General features: G+C 43.9%; 1 protein-coding gene across 3 annotated transcripts in view; it reads left to right on the forward strand.

The window, feature by feature from the left end:
- The first annotated feature begins 14,610 nt into the window (after positions 1 to 14,610).
- The window catches only part of PCGF5 (polycomb group ring finger 5), a 49,423-nt gene continuing 48,471 nt past the window's right edge, over positions 14,611 to 15,562 (forward strand). For 2 of the 3 annotated variants that reach the window (XM_072131291.1, XM_072131295.1), the window contains exon 1: positions 14,611 to 14,732. The gene's annotated coding sequence lies outside the window, so the exon portion shown is untranslated. The remainder of the gene's footprint in view (positions 14,733 to 15,562) is intronic. The other variant, XM_072131293.1, reaches the window with a different exon arrangement.

A 15,562-nucleotide genomic window follows, 5' to 3' on the forward strand; every position in this document is an offset into this window, starting at 1 on the left:
GATTCTTTAGATTCCATTCCCTGGTGTGTGACAGTGTAACAGCCTGTGGAACTGCAGCACTGAGGAGCACTTGTCACCCTTCTCACTCATTAGCATAATTTTAAAAGTTGATTTTACAGCCTGTGAAATTGCTAATCTGGAAACATATACCAGAGACCCCCAGGGTTATTTGCATAATTGTAAAAGTTGATTCTGGAAGGAAGGAGGCCATGGATAACAAATATAAGAAGACAACCACCGTTACGGTGACTTGATTTGTGAGTAAGTGTCCCTGGTTTATCATGATGGATTTTGGTGGTAGATTTCCATTTACATTAATGCAAAGGCATTCACTTCCTACTGTAGACGGTACTGACACTGGAATCATTATTCCTAGTAAGTACAGTATAGGGAACTAGTTTGGCAAGGTGAGAGGCCACAGAGGTGGGTCGGGAAGGAATGTAAGATAGAAGTAGGTCATGAAAATAGCAGTATGTCATTATACAGGAACAGAGAATATAGACAAATATGATGTTGCAAAGGTTACAGCATTCACCCCTCTACTATATTTTACTTGGATGTAACTGGAAAGTTATTTTCACTGTGTACATCTGGTATTTAAACCGAATTTTAGAGGTATCGGCCATAGAGCTAACGTACAGTATCTAAGCTGCCTTGCTAGAAAAGTTGTATCATTGATATGTTTCCAAAATACAAATAGATTCATTGGGAAAAAAAAACCTTGGGCCTTATTTTTGAGACCCTGGTTATAAACCTGGCTGCTAGTGCGGCATCTATGGCTCATGTGAGCTGCTAAAAGGTACTGATTAACATTAGGAAAAGTTGCCTGGGGTCCATAAGCTAATCTTTTTCATGGGTTCATGAGTCTTTAGTTATGCCCCTAAAAATTGTAGTGCCAGGTATCAGCCCTGGAGTGCTCAAGGTGCTCCGAAAGTGCAATTTGTGTCTCCAAACCGCCCACAGTGTCCTCAGTGATTGCTTAGTGCAGCAAAGACGGATAATCTGGCCAGGCACTGGAAGGTGCATGAGAGAAATAGAGGTCCCTGCTATATCTGCAGACACTGCACTGAGAATCACATCCCCTGTATAATCAGTGCAGTTTATATTTTTAGAAAGTCTGAAGGACATTTTATCAGGGCTGGTTTTAGACAAAGTGGGGCCCTGGGCAAAACTAAAAGTGGGGCCCCAAAGTAAAACTATTTTATGAACAGTCACATTCAGTAAGAGGCTCCTTTACCCCTGCACAATGATGACACTTTGTAGTCACACACAGTAGTAGGTAAGGATCTGTAATATGGGACTGTAGGAGGATGTTATAGGAGATAGATGAGAGGTAGATGGATGGTAGAAGATAAATATGAAAGATAATATAGATTTATAGATGGACGATAGATTTATAGATACAGAAATATGAAATAGATTATTTATAGATAGATATGAGAGATAGATACAATAAAAGAGAGATAGAAGATTGATTGATAGATGGATAGATACTAGAGATGAGATAGATATGATGGATAATATATATACAAAAAGCTGGATAGATAAATGGTTAGATAGACAGATATATTGTTAAGATTGGGTAACACAAAAGACAGGGGATAGTGTGCCCTGAGCTAGCCCCAACCTCTGTCCCTTCCTATAGCCCCACCCACGCTAAACCGTGGGGCGACTACTTGAAGACTCGAAATACACTGATAAGTGTGGAAGGGAAAAACAAAAAGACTGACAAACATAAAACACAAAAGAATAGTAAACTAGCCGGATTCACAACAAGAGGGTACGTCAATAGCAAAATCAGTAGGCAAAGAGTCAATGTCAAAAGGAGCCGAGGTCAACAACGATACAGATACAGATACAGAGCAAGTCAAACCTAATGCTGAGCGAGTGGAGAAGGGATTTCAAACACTGGCACAGGTGACTAGTGAAGCTGCAATTTATGCAGCCAGAACTCCACCTCCAGAACCTGATAGGAGCTGGACAGCTTCTGGGAATTAACCCCTCATGGTGCAGAACAACCAGGCACCAAGCAGAGGTAGCACAAGTCCCAGTTCCGAACACAACTCCTAGACAGCGCGAGATCTTAGCAGCCGCTGCCCAGGACGAGAGGTGGAGTTTGCGCGGATACGCGCCGGGGTTCGGAGAATGCTGCTGGCACCACCAGAAGAACCAGAAGTCCCAGCATTTTCCCTGACAGTACCCCCCCCCCCCTGACGGGGGGCCTTCGGACCCCTAGATCTTAAAGATGGCTTTTGAGGGTAGGCCTGATGGAATAACCTGAGTAACCGCGGAGCATGAACATCTCTAGCCGGAACCCAAGACCTATCCTCAGGACCAAAACCTTTCCAATGGACCAGGCACTGCAGGGAGTTACCTACCCATCTGGAATTCATAACTTTTTCCACCTCAAATTCCAGATTCCCCTCCACAATAGATGGAGAAGGAGGGTCAGGAAGAGGCAAAACAGGCTCAACATACCACTTCAGAAGACTCTTATGGAAGGTGTTATGAACCCGCCACCCTGCTGGAAGTGTAATCTTGAAGGAAATCGGGTTAACAATATGAGTAACAACAAATGGACCTACAAACCTGGGCGCAAACTTCAAAGAGGGGACCTTCAATTTAAGGTTTTTCGTGGATAACCACACTTTATCCCCCACCACAAACGTATCAGAGTTAGTGCGCCTTCTTTCAGTCTGTTGGACCATAGAATTTTGTGCCCTCTGAATATTCTCCCGAACTTGTGACCAGAGCGAGCGCAACTTGGATGTAATAGCTTCCGCTCGAGGAATATTAGAGACAGGCACAGATGAAAAAGAGAAACGAGGATGAAAACCATAATTGCAGAAAAACTGAGATACCTGTGTGGACGAACTACAGTGGTTATTAATAGCAAATTCTGCCAACGGAAGGAATTTCGCCCACTGGTCCTGACTGTCCGAGACAAAGAGTCGCAGATATTGAATCATCTCCTGATTCATTCTCTCAGACTGACCATTAGTCTCAGGGTGAAACGCCGACGAGAACGACAAATTAACTTCCAGTCTAGAACAAAATGCTCGCCAAAATTTGGAAACAAATTGTACGCCCCTATCTGACACAATATCATCTGGTATACCATGGAGGCGTACAATATTCTGTATAAACAATTCAGCTAATTCTTCAGCTGAAGGTAACTTTTCTAATGGAACAAAGTGTCCCATTTTAGAGAAACGGTCCACTACCACCCAAATCACTGTACAGCCTTGAGATGCTGGCAGATCAGTGACAAAATCCATAGACACTTTAGACCACGGCCTGGTGGGAACTGGAAGCGGAAGAAGAGGCCCCTCAGGACGTCTCCTGGGAGTCTTTCCTCGCGCACAGACCTGACAGGCTTGGACAAATGCGTGCACATCATTAGTCATGTGAGGCCACCAGTAACTTCTCTTTAAGAGATCCAAGGTACTCCGCATTCCCGGATGACCTGCCAATACCGAGCAATGCATCTCCTCCAACACTCTCAAACGACAAAAAAGAGGAACAAATAATTTGCCTTCCGGAAGGTCTTTAGGTGCAGATCTTTGTCCTGCTAAAATTTGAGAGGAGAGGTGGGAGGAGACAGCTGCCAGCACAACCCCTGGAGACAAAATATTTCTGTCAGTAGCCTCTGGAAGCTCAGGAGTCCCGAAGCTACGGGACAAGGCATCAGCCTTCACATTTTTTGGCCCAGGTCGGTAGGTGACCACAAAATTAAAGCGAGAGAAAAACAAGGCCCACCTAGCCTGACGTGAGTTCAAGCGCTTAGCAGTATCCAAATATACTAAGTTCTTATGATCCGTGAGTACAGTTATCGGATGAAGAGCTCCCTCCAAAAAGTGCCGCCAGACTTCAAATGCCCACTTAATGGCAAGGAGCTCTCGATTACCAATATCATAATTCCTCTCACAAGAAGAAAACTTTCTAGAGAAATATGCACAGGGCCTAAGTCTGGTGAGAGTGAAGGACCCCTGAGACAACACTGCACCTACTCCTACCTCGGAGGCATCAACCTCCACAACAAACGGTAGAGAGAGGTCAGGTTGAACCAAAACTGGGGCTGACGAGAATGCCGCTTTTAAAGTTTCAAACGCAGAGCAAGCGGCAGGGGACCAATTGTTTGGATCAGCACCCTTACGGGTTAGATCTTTATAAAGTTCCGATAATAGTTAGCGAAACCTAAAAAACGTTGTAGGGCCTTAAGATTGGTAGGCCGAACCCAGTCCGTGAGCCCCTGAACCTTACTCGGATCCATCTGTACATCAGAGGGAGTCACAACATTACCTAAGAAGGAAACCTTCTGGACGCAAAAGACACACTTTTCCAGCTTAGCGAAGAGGTGGTTTTTGCGCAACCTGGTAAGTACTTGGCGGAGATGTTGCTGGTGAGAAACCATATCAGGAGAGAAAATCAAGATATCGTCTAGATACACCACCATAAACACACCGATGTAATCATGAAAGATGGAGTTCATAAACCCTTGAAAAACCGCTGGGGCATTACTCAAACCAAAGGGCATAACCAGGTATTCAAAGTGTCCCAAAGGTGTATTAAATGCGTTTTTCCACTCATCCCCTTCTCGGATCCGAATCAGGTTATAAGCCCCTCTGAGATCTAATTTAGAGAAAACTTGGGCCCCAGAAACCTGATTTAAGAGATCCGGGATCAAGGGGAGAGGACCTGAGTTTTTTACCGTTATCTTATTTAATTCTCGATAATCAATACACGGTCGTAAACCACCATCTTTTTTCTCAACAAAAAAGAACCCGGCCCCAGTGGGCGACTCAGAGGGACGGATATGTCCGATTGTCAAGCTCTCATCAATATAACTCTTCAGTGCCTCCCGTTCTGGTACTGACAGGTTATATATACGACCCTTTGGTAATTTAGCATCAGGAAGAAGGTCAATTTTACAATCAAACTCCCTGTGAGGAGGAAGGACTTGGGACAAGGGTTTTGAAAACACATCTGAGTAGTCAGAGAGAAAACCTGGAAGACTCTGATCTTCCGCCACCACTGTACATAATGAAACTCTGGTCAGGTGATCCTTACAGTGAGGACCCCAGTGAACCAGCTCCAGAGTTTCCCAATTAATTACCGGATTATGGATCCGGAGCCAGGGCAGACCAAGAATGACGTTTTCAGACAAGTTTTCCATAACTAGGAAAGAACACCATTCTTCATGCATAGCTCCTACCATAAGCTTTATCTGCAGGGTTCGGAATTTAATCAACCCTGCCTGTAGAGGGGTCAAATCCGCACCCGACATCTGGATAGGAGTGGACAATGGAATCAATGACATGCAAAACTGAGAGCCAAAATTATAATCAATAAAATTAGATGCAGCACCTGAATCCAAAAAGGCGCGACCAGTGCAGGAAACAGACTGAAACTTAACCGTACAAGGTAAATACATTCTAGACACAATTGGGAGTACCTGAGCTCCTAAGCAGTCCCCCCCGACTACTGCTTAGGGGCGGAAGTTTTCCTGCTGCTGCCTCTTGGAACAGGTGTTGATCTGATGATCAGGATTTCCACAGTAGAAACAAAGATGACGTCTCAGTCGATGTTGCTTCCGGTGTGCAGGAGAGATGCTATCCAGCTCCATGGATTCCAATTCTGGACTACCTGGAGACAGACTGGCCGCTGGCTGACAGTCAGAGGACACCCGAGGTGATCGCCTGGATCTTAGGCGACGATCAACTCGGATGACCAGAGTCATAGCATCATCTAATGTCTGAGGCTCGGCATAAGCTAAGACTAAGTCCTGTACTTGGTCTGACAGTCCGGACATAAATTGGTCTTTTAGGGCGCAGTCATTCCATTGCGAGTCAGTCACATACTGTCTGAACTGGGCACAATAATCTTCTGCTGTCCGTTTTCCCTGACACAGAGATCTAAGGTGGGAAACTGCCAGTGCTCGGCGGTCAAGTTCGTCATAAATCTGGCCTAAAGCAGAAAAAAAAGCGTCAAGAGAAGAACGGGATGGAGAGTCAGGTGGGAGAGAAAAGGCCCAATTTTGTGGATCCCCACGCAACAGGGAAATTACCACGCCCACCCTTTGAGTCTCTGTGCCCGATGAACGAGGGCGTAGAGAAAAATAAAGTTTACAGCCCTCCCGAAATGAAAAAAATTTCTTACGGTCACCAAAAAACAAGTCAGGGAGAGGAACCTTAGGTTCAGGCATGGGTGGCAGTGGGTCCTGGGGTGGTGTCTGCCGTGGAACCTGCATAGATTCCTGAATTTGGAGACGGGAAGCTAGATCCTGAACAAGCTGAGTTAGGGTCTGGACCTGAGTGACCACAGCTGACAAAGGCTCCATGGGAGGAGAGAATGTAGCAGGTCGGATACAGGATGCAGACCTATGTGTGGCCAGTGTTTCTGTTAAGATTGGGTAACACAAAAGACAGGGGATAGTGTGCCCTGAGCTAGCCCCAACCTCTGTCCCTTCCTATAGCCCCCCCACGCTAAACCGTGGGGCGACTACTTGAAGACTCGAAATACACTGATAAGTGTGGAAGGGGAAACACAAACAGACTGACAAACATAAAACACAAAAGAATAGTAAACTAGCCGGATTCACAACAAGAGGGTACGTCAATAGCAAAATCAGTAGGCAAAGAGTCAATGTCAAAAACGAGCCGAGGTCAACAACGATACAGATACAGATACAGATACAGAGCAAGTCAAACCTAATGCTGAGCGAGTGGAGAAGGGATTTCAAACACTGGCACAGGTGACTAGTGAGGCTGCAATTTATGCAGCCAGAACTCCACCTCCAGAACCTGATAGGAGCTGGACAGCTTCTGGGAATTAACCCCTCATGGTGCAGAACAACCAGGCACCAAGCAGAGGTAGCACAAGTCCCAGCAGTTCCGAACACAACTCCTAGACAGCGCGAGATCTTAGCAGCCGCTGCCCAGGACGAGAGGTGGAGTTTGCGCGGATACGCGCCGGGGTTCGGAGAACGCTGCTGGCACCACCAGAAGAACCAGAAGTCCCAGCATTTTCCCTAGCGAACCTGACATATATAGACATGAAATATACAAATTATTGGACATAACTAGAAGGATAGATGATAGACACGGGAGATAAATAGAGATAGATTCAACCAAGGGGTATTAAAAGAGCAATATATCTTCTGTCCACAAAAGTCCACATGGAGCGGCCCCATAGTACAGGGGGCCCTGGAAAAATGCCCAGTTTGCCGCCCCCCCTAGTACCGACCTTGCATGTAGTGTCATATAGTCACAAGATGCATTGATCTTGCATCCTTTCTCCCTGGATAAATGTTTTTGGACTTAAACATGCAGGAGTGGACGCAGAGTTAGACCCAGTTGGTATGCATTACTTCCTATCTGTTGCCTATTTCCAAGCAACATAATTTCAATAGGATTTTGGTTTGAACTTTAACATCTTAAATTAAATTTACCATCAAAACCAAGCATAGATAAACCAGGCACAATTTTTTCATAGATCCAGGCACCATAACTGTGGGAATCTTCTTATATTTCTTATTCATGGCCTTCCTTCTAAAATAAAAATAAACTTAGCTGTAAAATAAACTTTTAAAATTATGCTACTAAGCCTGAGGGGCTCTGGTGTGTGTTTCCAGAGGCCCTTAGTGCTACAAATTCACAGGTTGTTACAATGAGCAGAACATGCCCCACCCACTCTGCTCATTGTAACAGCATGCAAAGCTACAGCACTGAGGGGCACTGAAAAACAACCACCAGAGCTTCTCACATTAGGATAATTTTAAAAAGGAAGGCGACCATGGGCGACAAATAAAAAAAGATGGTGCCTGGACCTATGAGTAATTGTCCCTGGTTTATCATGATGGATTTTGACAGTAGGTTTTCTTTAAGGACACGACCTAAACTGACAGCCTCAAAGAGGACCTGTCACCTATAAAAATGGTAAGAGGAGCTTACTAAAGTAAGCAACTCCTAGTGCTACAACAGACGCAGCAGTGTTACATGGCTAGCGATGTACACTAGAAACACCAGACCGCACTGGTGTCCCTGGCAGGCGTGGCTTCCCTGCAAAAATGGCCACTATTCTTGCCACTCTTCCATGAAGGGCTGATTTCTGGAGTACAAATAGTTGTCCCCCGGACAGATTTTCATGCCTGAGCTGTGGATCTCCATGGTTTCTTAACTACAGACCCTGGCTTTTTGGTGCTTTTCTGAGCTGTCAGTTTAGGTGGATGGCCATGTCTTGGTAGGTTAGCAGTTGTGCCATATTCCTTCAATTCATGGATGATAGATTGGACAGTGCTCTGAGATTTTCATAGCTTGGACTATTTTTTCTAAACCTTCACACTTTGCCACAACTTTATCCCTGAGCCGTTTGATGTGTTCCTTGTTTTTATGATGCTGTTTGTTCACTTATGTTCTCTAAGAAACCCCTGAGATCTTCACAAATAGCTATACCAAGAATGAATTACATACAGAAACACACTGGGTGTAACGTCCGTGCCTAAATGTCGCACTATCCACAGTTGGCGGAATAGATCGCGTTTGTGTGTGAACTGTGGCTTAGCGTTTGTTTGGATTAACTGAGCCACACCCTTCTCCTTGCATTTCTGTCCTGCCCAGCAAGGGTTACTAGCCTGATGGACAGTTCCCCCAGTGTGCTGCTGGAGGCGTGTCCGGGAACTGCCTTATATACCTGCCTATTCCCATCATACCTTGCTGGTTATTTTGAGTCTTGTCTTCCCTATGTTTCTAGTTCAGTCTCCGTTTGTCTGCCTGTATCTGTACCTGACCTGTATATAATCTGCTTGATCTTGACCTGACCTGTGTATAATCTGCCTGAAGACCTGTATTTTGTCCTGTTGTTTTGTCCCTGTCTCAGACCTGTGTTAGTTTTCTGTGCATCAGTGAGAACACTGGTCTATTCCTGTATTTTACGTTACCTGTCCGCTCCACCATCCAGCAGGTGCCTGACAAAGTAAGTCTTCCCTATCATCTTGTAGGGTCGCTAAGGGTCCGTCAGTTAGGTTCCTGATAGTGGGTTCGCCCTTATCAGGGCGGTTTATCTGCTTTAGGCATTGCCTTAGCCCGCAGGGACGTTGCAGGGTGAGTTCGCCACCACTTACCTAGTCTGACAGCTAGCGCCAAGCCTGGTTGTGGTTGCTGGACAGGTGCTGACACTGGGGCACAATTATTAAAGTCCATGCGCCAGTTTTCTGTCGGCCTTTGCACATTTTTTTATGTATTTAATAAGTGTCCTCTTCACAAGGTGTTGCACTTGACCCTTTTGTGTCGCGGCTGCACTATTCTTCATGCAACGCAAATTTTTTCATTGAAATGGGTGTTCTGGTGCAGTTGGACCGTGCGCCAGATGTAAAATGCAAAGTTTGCACTGTTCTTAGTAAATGTGCCCCACTGGATTTTTTTTTAGGGTATCAGAGTACACGATGGTACACATAAAGATTTCAGATGTCACAAAAAAAGCTCTTTTAACAGGCACATCAACCAAAAAATAAAAATATTACAATTTTATGAAAACGGTTATGTAAAACTAAAGCATTTTCTAAGAAAAGTGTTTCCATCATATAATATTAGCCACACAAAAATAGAACTACATCAAATGGGTATTATTGGAATGGTGCTGATCCACAGAATAAACCCTGGTCTCAAACCCCCTCCCACACACAAGATATATAAAAGTTTATAAAATTCAGCCTGTTTTATAAAAAGTTTTGTAATGACCCTTTTGGCATGTTTTACCCACTTTTTAAAAATATTAATATTGAATTAGAAATACCATAATATATCCCTTCAGATACTTCACAATGACTTCTAACAAGTTTCTGACACTACCTTTCATCTCCCAGTCACCATTTATAAAGGTACCTTTGTGGATTTTATTATTCATAGCCCTGGGGTGAGTTGTGATAGGAGACGAGGAGGCGATTTAATAACACAGCAGGATGAGCCTGGGTCTGTAGAGAAATGATATTGCTCTTCTAGAAAGGGGGTTTCCAGCCGTTTATAAGAGATTGCACAATGTCATAACTGAGTACAGGCAGTCCCCGGGTTACATACAAGATAGGGACTGTAGGTTTGTTCTTAAGTTGAATTTGTATGTAAGTCGAAACTGTATATTTTATCATTGTAGTTCCCGACAATTTTTTTTTTTGCCCCAGTGACAATTGGAGTTTCAAATTTTTTTGCTGTAATAGGACCAAGAATTATCAATAAAGCTTCATTGCAGACAATTTTAAGCTGATTATTGCAGCCTGGGACTATTTTAAAGCATCCAGAGAGCTTCACCAGAGGTCACAGTGGGCAGAGGGGTCTGTCTGTAACTATGGGTTGTCTGTAAGTCGGGTGTCCTTAAGTAGGGGACCGCCTGTAGTTGGTGTCGATTAGATTGTCAGAACTAAAGTACCCCCACATTTGCGCCGGCTTTCATGCGACACAAATCGGCGGGGGGGGGGGGGGGGGGGTTAGTGGCTGTCGGACAAACCGACTGATTCGGACACCAAAAATTTGAATTTAAAAATTCAAATTGTGTCGCAAAATCAACACTCACAAACACCAGGAAGAAGATGGTGAACTCCGCCAGACCTGAACGGGAAAGCGGCACATTCAAGAAATCAGGCACACGCTGCAAGTGATTTGCAGCAGCTCCGCATCCTCATCAGACATTCCGGATTGGCAGACACAGCGGGACGGGTAAGTAAATGTGCCCCATAGTAATACCCTTGAACACCTCTATCCATCAGCATAGTCTATAGCAAAGTATAGATTTCCATCTTCAAAGGAAACCAGCAAAAACTGAGGTTCATTGGGGCTTTATTTGCCCACATGTTTTTGTGTACTCATTAAAAACTCCAACATATTGCTTTTTTTCTATTCAGTTTAAATTATAAATTTTCTTCAGATTCACTGTACGTAATGCCTGAGCTGCTGTTTACAACATTTAGAGACATGCTTTACTGCTGCAGCCACATGGACCATACTTGGTGTATATGGTAGAATCTCATAAGGAATAAACAAATACGTTTAACAGGATGGGATAGGAAAAACAGTGCTTCTTCGCTACCTAGTAAGGCCCCCTTAAAGGGAACCTGTCATTAGGAGCACTTTTTCTGGCTCCCCATGCCCCCATGGAGACTAGTGTGCACATTGCTAAAGAGATTTTATAGCAAAACTTTTTTTCCGAAAGTAAACTATTTTTTTTTTTTGGAAAAAGACATTCTCTCTCTCTCTCTCCAGAAAAAGGGTTTTTGATGACAGGTTCCCTTTAACATCAAGCATGACTTTTTCAGGAAACGTAATAACATAATGCAGGTTCGAGGCATGACATGTGACCTGTGCAAGGGTCAATGTGCAGGAAGCCAGGGTCATCATCTGTTTTGAATAAGGGTGATGGCACACATGGCGTTTTGAACACGTTTTTGTACGTTATTAAGCAGTCCGTGAAAAAACGCATGCGCTTTTGACCAGTTTCAATTAAGATAATTGGTCAAACCTGTCAAAAACTGATGCATTTTCAAAAAACGCATGCAATTTTTAATGGACTGCCTAAAAATGGCCCAAAAAACGCCACGTGTGCCATCACCCTAAGATCCTATAACTGAGGTGCTTTCTTTCATTGTAATCCTGCCTGTGATAATAAGCTGGCTGGTGCAAAGAAATCTTGTACATGAGGCCAGCCAGTAGACTTAAAGGGGCTGTCTAGAGGTTAAAAAAACATGGCTGTTTAATTCCAAAAACAGCTCCTCTCCTGACCATGGTTAGTATGTGGTAGTGCAACTCAGCTCTATTCATTTTTATACAGCTGAGCAGTAATACCAGGACAAAATATGGTCAGTTGTTACCATGTTTTTCAACCTCTACTTAATACTGGAAAGGATGAGTATCAGTCAACTAGAAACATGATGATGGACATTTATTGCATCACCCTGTGCAAATAGGAAAATGGGAGAGACATCTCCAGCACATGTAGGCTGGGGGATTATTGTTTCTGATAATACTTTTGATTATCGGGCTGTGTGTATGTCATTTTGAAGGTCACATTTTTTTAATGAACATGCAATACTTAGATAATGGAATAGGGAAATTCTGCATTGTTTCTTATCGCTGATATTCCCACTGGCAATGTATGTATAAATTGGTTGACTTGTTGTTACTTTTCACCCTGTCAGTAGGTATATTTGGGAGAATTCAATATCCATATTTTTGTTGGCTGTGTTTTTTATTTTTTCATTTATATTAATTTATTATGTTGGCACCAACATTTAGCTTCTTTTCCGACTCACATTTTTCTTTTTTAGACGCTCAATTTGGGCAAACTTTTCGTGCACTTCTAGTCTATAATTACACCAACAAAAAGTAAGTCTACAAACTTCTAATCCCCTTCATGTATGTGGTTTGACATTTCTGACGCTAATTTGTTCTTCTTATGGTGCGCCAAATACATTAAGGTAGTGCATCACAGTATAACATTATGTCCCCATTATGTCCTTATTGGGGCAGATTTACTTACCTGGTCCATTCACGATCCAGCGGCGCGTTCTTTGCGGTGGATTCGGGTCTGGCCGGGATTCACTAAGGTAGTTCCTCCGCCGTCCACCAGGTGGCGCTGCTGCGCTGAAGTTCCCCGAAGGCCGCCGGAATGCACTGCACTGCAGTTCACCGGCCTATTCCTAGTGAAGGTAAGTGCGAGTCCCGCGACACTTTTTTTTTAAAAATGTGGTGGTTTTTCCGAATCCGTTGGGTTTTCGTTCGTCCACGCCCCCGATTTCCGTCGCGTGCATGCCAGCGCCGATGCGCCACAATCCGATCGCGTGCACCAAAATACCGGGGCAATACAGGGAAAATCGGCGCAAATCGGAAATATTCGGGTAACACGTTAGGAAAACGCGAATCGGGCCTTAGTAAATGACCCCCATTGACTCCAATCGATGCTGATAATATCAGACTGCACAGACACACACATTGACAGGTTGATAAATGTAAATGTATTTATCCCATTCCAGGAGAAGTTACAGCAGTTCTTTAGGTTGGTTCTTAAGTTGAATTTGTATGTAAGTTGGAACTGTATATTTTATACCTGTAGCTCCAGACAAGTTTTTTTTTGTCCCAGTGACAATTGAATGGACTTTTTGTTGTAATGGGAACAAGGATTATCAATTAAACTTCATTACAGACACATTACGGCTGATTGTAGCCTGGGACTAAAGTAACATCGAGGCCGCGGTCACACGTACCGCTAGACGTCCGTTCATAACGCACCGCTAGCGCACAGAGGGAGGTCCTCGGCCCAAACGCACATGCGTTTCCAGGGAAACGCATGCGATTGTTAAGCCGATCGCATGCGTTTCTCTGGAAACGCATGTGCGTTCGGGCCGAGGACCTCCCCCTGTGCGCTAGCGTCGCGTTATGAACGGACGTCTAGCGGTACGTGTGACCGCGGCCCCAGAGAGCTTCACCAGAGGTCACAGTGGGCAGAGAGGTCCGTCTGTAACTAGGGGTCATCTGTAAGTCGGGTGTCCTTAAAGGGATGTTCCCATTTCAACAAGTAATTGCTCTTGTTGGAATAATGAAAAGTTATACAAGTTTCCAATATAGTTTGTGTATCTCTGCTTGCTGTCTTTCTATAGAAAGCTTCTATGTTACTTCCAGTGGACAGAAATCTGACCATGGTCACACAGGTGCACGGCTCGTTATATCACAGAGTGTAAACAGAGCTGTGTGATATAATGAGCCGTGCACCTGTGTGACCGTGGTCAGATTTCTGTCCAGTGAAAGTAAACAAAGATTTCTATAGAATTACAGCAAGCAGAGATCTAGAAAACCATGAAGAATTGATACAGAAAGTATATTGGAAAATTGTGTTATATTTCATCATACAAACAATAATGTTAATTTGCTGAAGTAGGGGTCCGTCTGTACTAAGATGTTTCATAATTGATTATTCATTCATGATAATTACAATCATTCGCTGAAGCAGGAGAGGTCACAAGTCGTATGATATTAGCTAAATAAATCATCTTTTATAATCATTTATTTTTGGACTTTGCTCATGTTGAGCATCACCAAGTCAAAATGCTCTTTTTAGCCAATTATTCTCAAAAGACGCATTGTCATGGCAGAGTAAAAATATAAATGCAAGATCTTTTTTTTAGAGATATGAAGTATAATATACAGGCGGTCCCCTACTTAAGGACACCCGACTGACAGACGACACCTAGGTTACAGATGGACCCTTCTGCCCACTGTGACCTCTGGTGACCTCTCTGGATGTTACTATAGTCCCAGACTGCAATGATCAGCTGTAAGGTGTCTGTAATGAAGCTTTAAGGATAATCCTTGGTCCCATTACAGCAAAAAATTGTCACCGGGGCAAAAAAATTTTTTTTTCTGGATCTACAATTATAAAATATATAGTTACGACTTACATACAAATTCAACTTAAGAACAAACCTATGGAACCTATCTTGTACGTAACCCGGGGACTGCCTGTATTCGAAATCTTTTGCTGTGGCTGGATTAGCGGCCATGGTGAGAACTTCTTGATGTACTGTCCTCGCTCAGGATTGTGATAAACAGTTCCTGTATCTTTAAAGCAGAGCACGCCCACTAAGAAGTCACCGAGCTCCAGCCCAGCAGCGTGAATACTGTGTGTGTGCTGCAGGCTCTAATGAGGAAGCACCATGATTCACCGCACACTTTCTGCCTTTACTAAAGATTCTGGTAAGTTTCTGGTTGGTTTGTACCCGTCGTCTTCTAACCCCAAGTTGTGTTCCGTTGGTGATTTGACATTCCGGTACACAGGACAAGTTGATGCTACGTCTGCGGGGATGAACACGCACCCCCCCCTCCCCATTTCTATCTGCTCTGCTCATGTTTCATAACAAACTGCTAGGCTGACATTAGCATTGGATGCTGGCTCGGTGATGCACACGTTAGAATGGATGCGGAAAGTAGGACAACGAGAGTGTAACTTCCTTATAAATAGATAGCGTAGAATGTTCTGCTGTATAAACAACGCTACATTGTAATTGTATCGATTTCTGTGGGAGGAGGAATAAAGCTACTAAGTCTCCTGGTAGGATGCTGACGCAGGTCCTAATGTGTGGAGCTCGCTGAACCCACTGACATCTCAGTAGATGCTGTTGTTTCTCTGCCGCCAGAGGCATATTACAATGGGCCGGCTTATCTCACAGCCGGAGATGTGTTACGTAAGATGTCAGCATTGCCAGAAAGGATCTGTGATTACGTTGGAATGGCCTGTAGTGATGCTGCTCGTTGTCACCTGTGCCTTGATGGAGTTGATGTCACTTAGTCACTCTACATGGGAGGGATCTACATGTTTGCTACATTAAAATGGACACTCACAGGGGGTTTCCATCCTGTAAATGTTCCATCTAATGAATCATATCTCAGCACTCAGTTCAATGGTAGCTGCTATCTAAGGAGTGAGTTGTCTTCTGTAACTGTTCTTATTGCTGAATGCAGTTGTGTGCTATTTCTTTGTATTTATCAGGGGAATGACACTGACATGTCACCCGAAATCACAATGT

Source organism: Engystomops pustulosus, chromosome 11, assembly GCF_040894005.1.
Source record: "Engystomops pustulosus chromosome 11, aEngPut4.maternal, whole genome shotgun sequence".
In the NCBI taxonomy this organism is placed as follows: domain Eukaryota; kingdom Metazoa; phylum Chordata; class Amphibia; order Anura; family Leptodactylidae; genus Engystomops; species Engystomops pustulosus.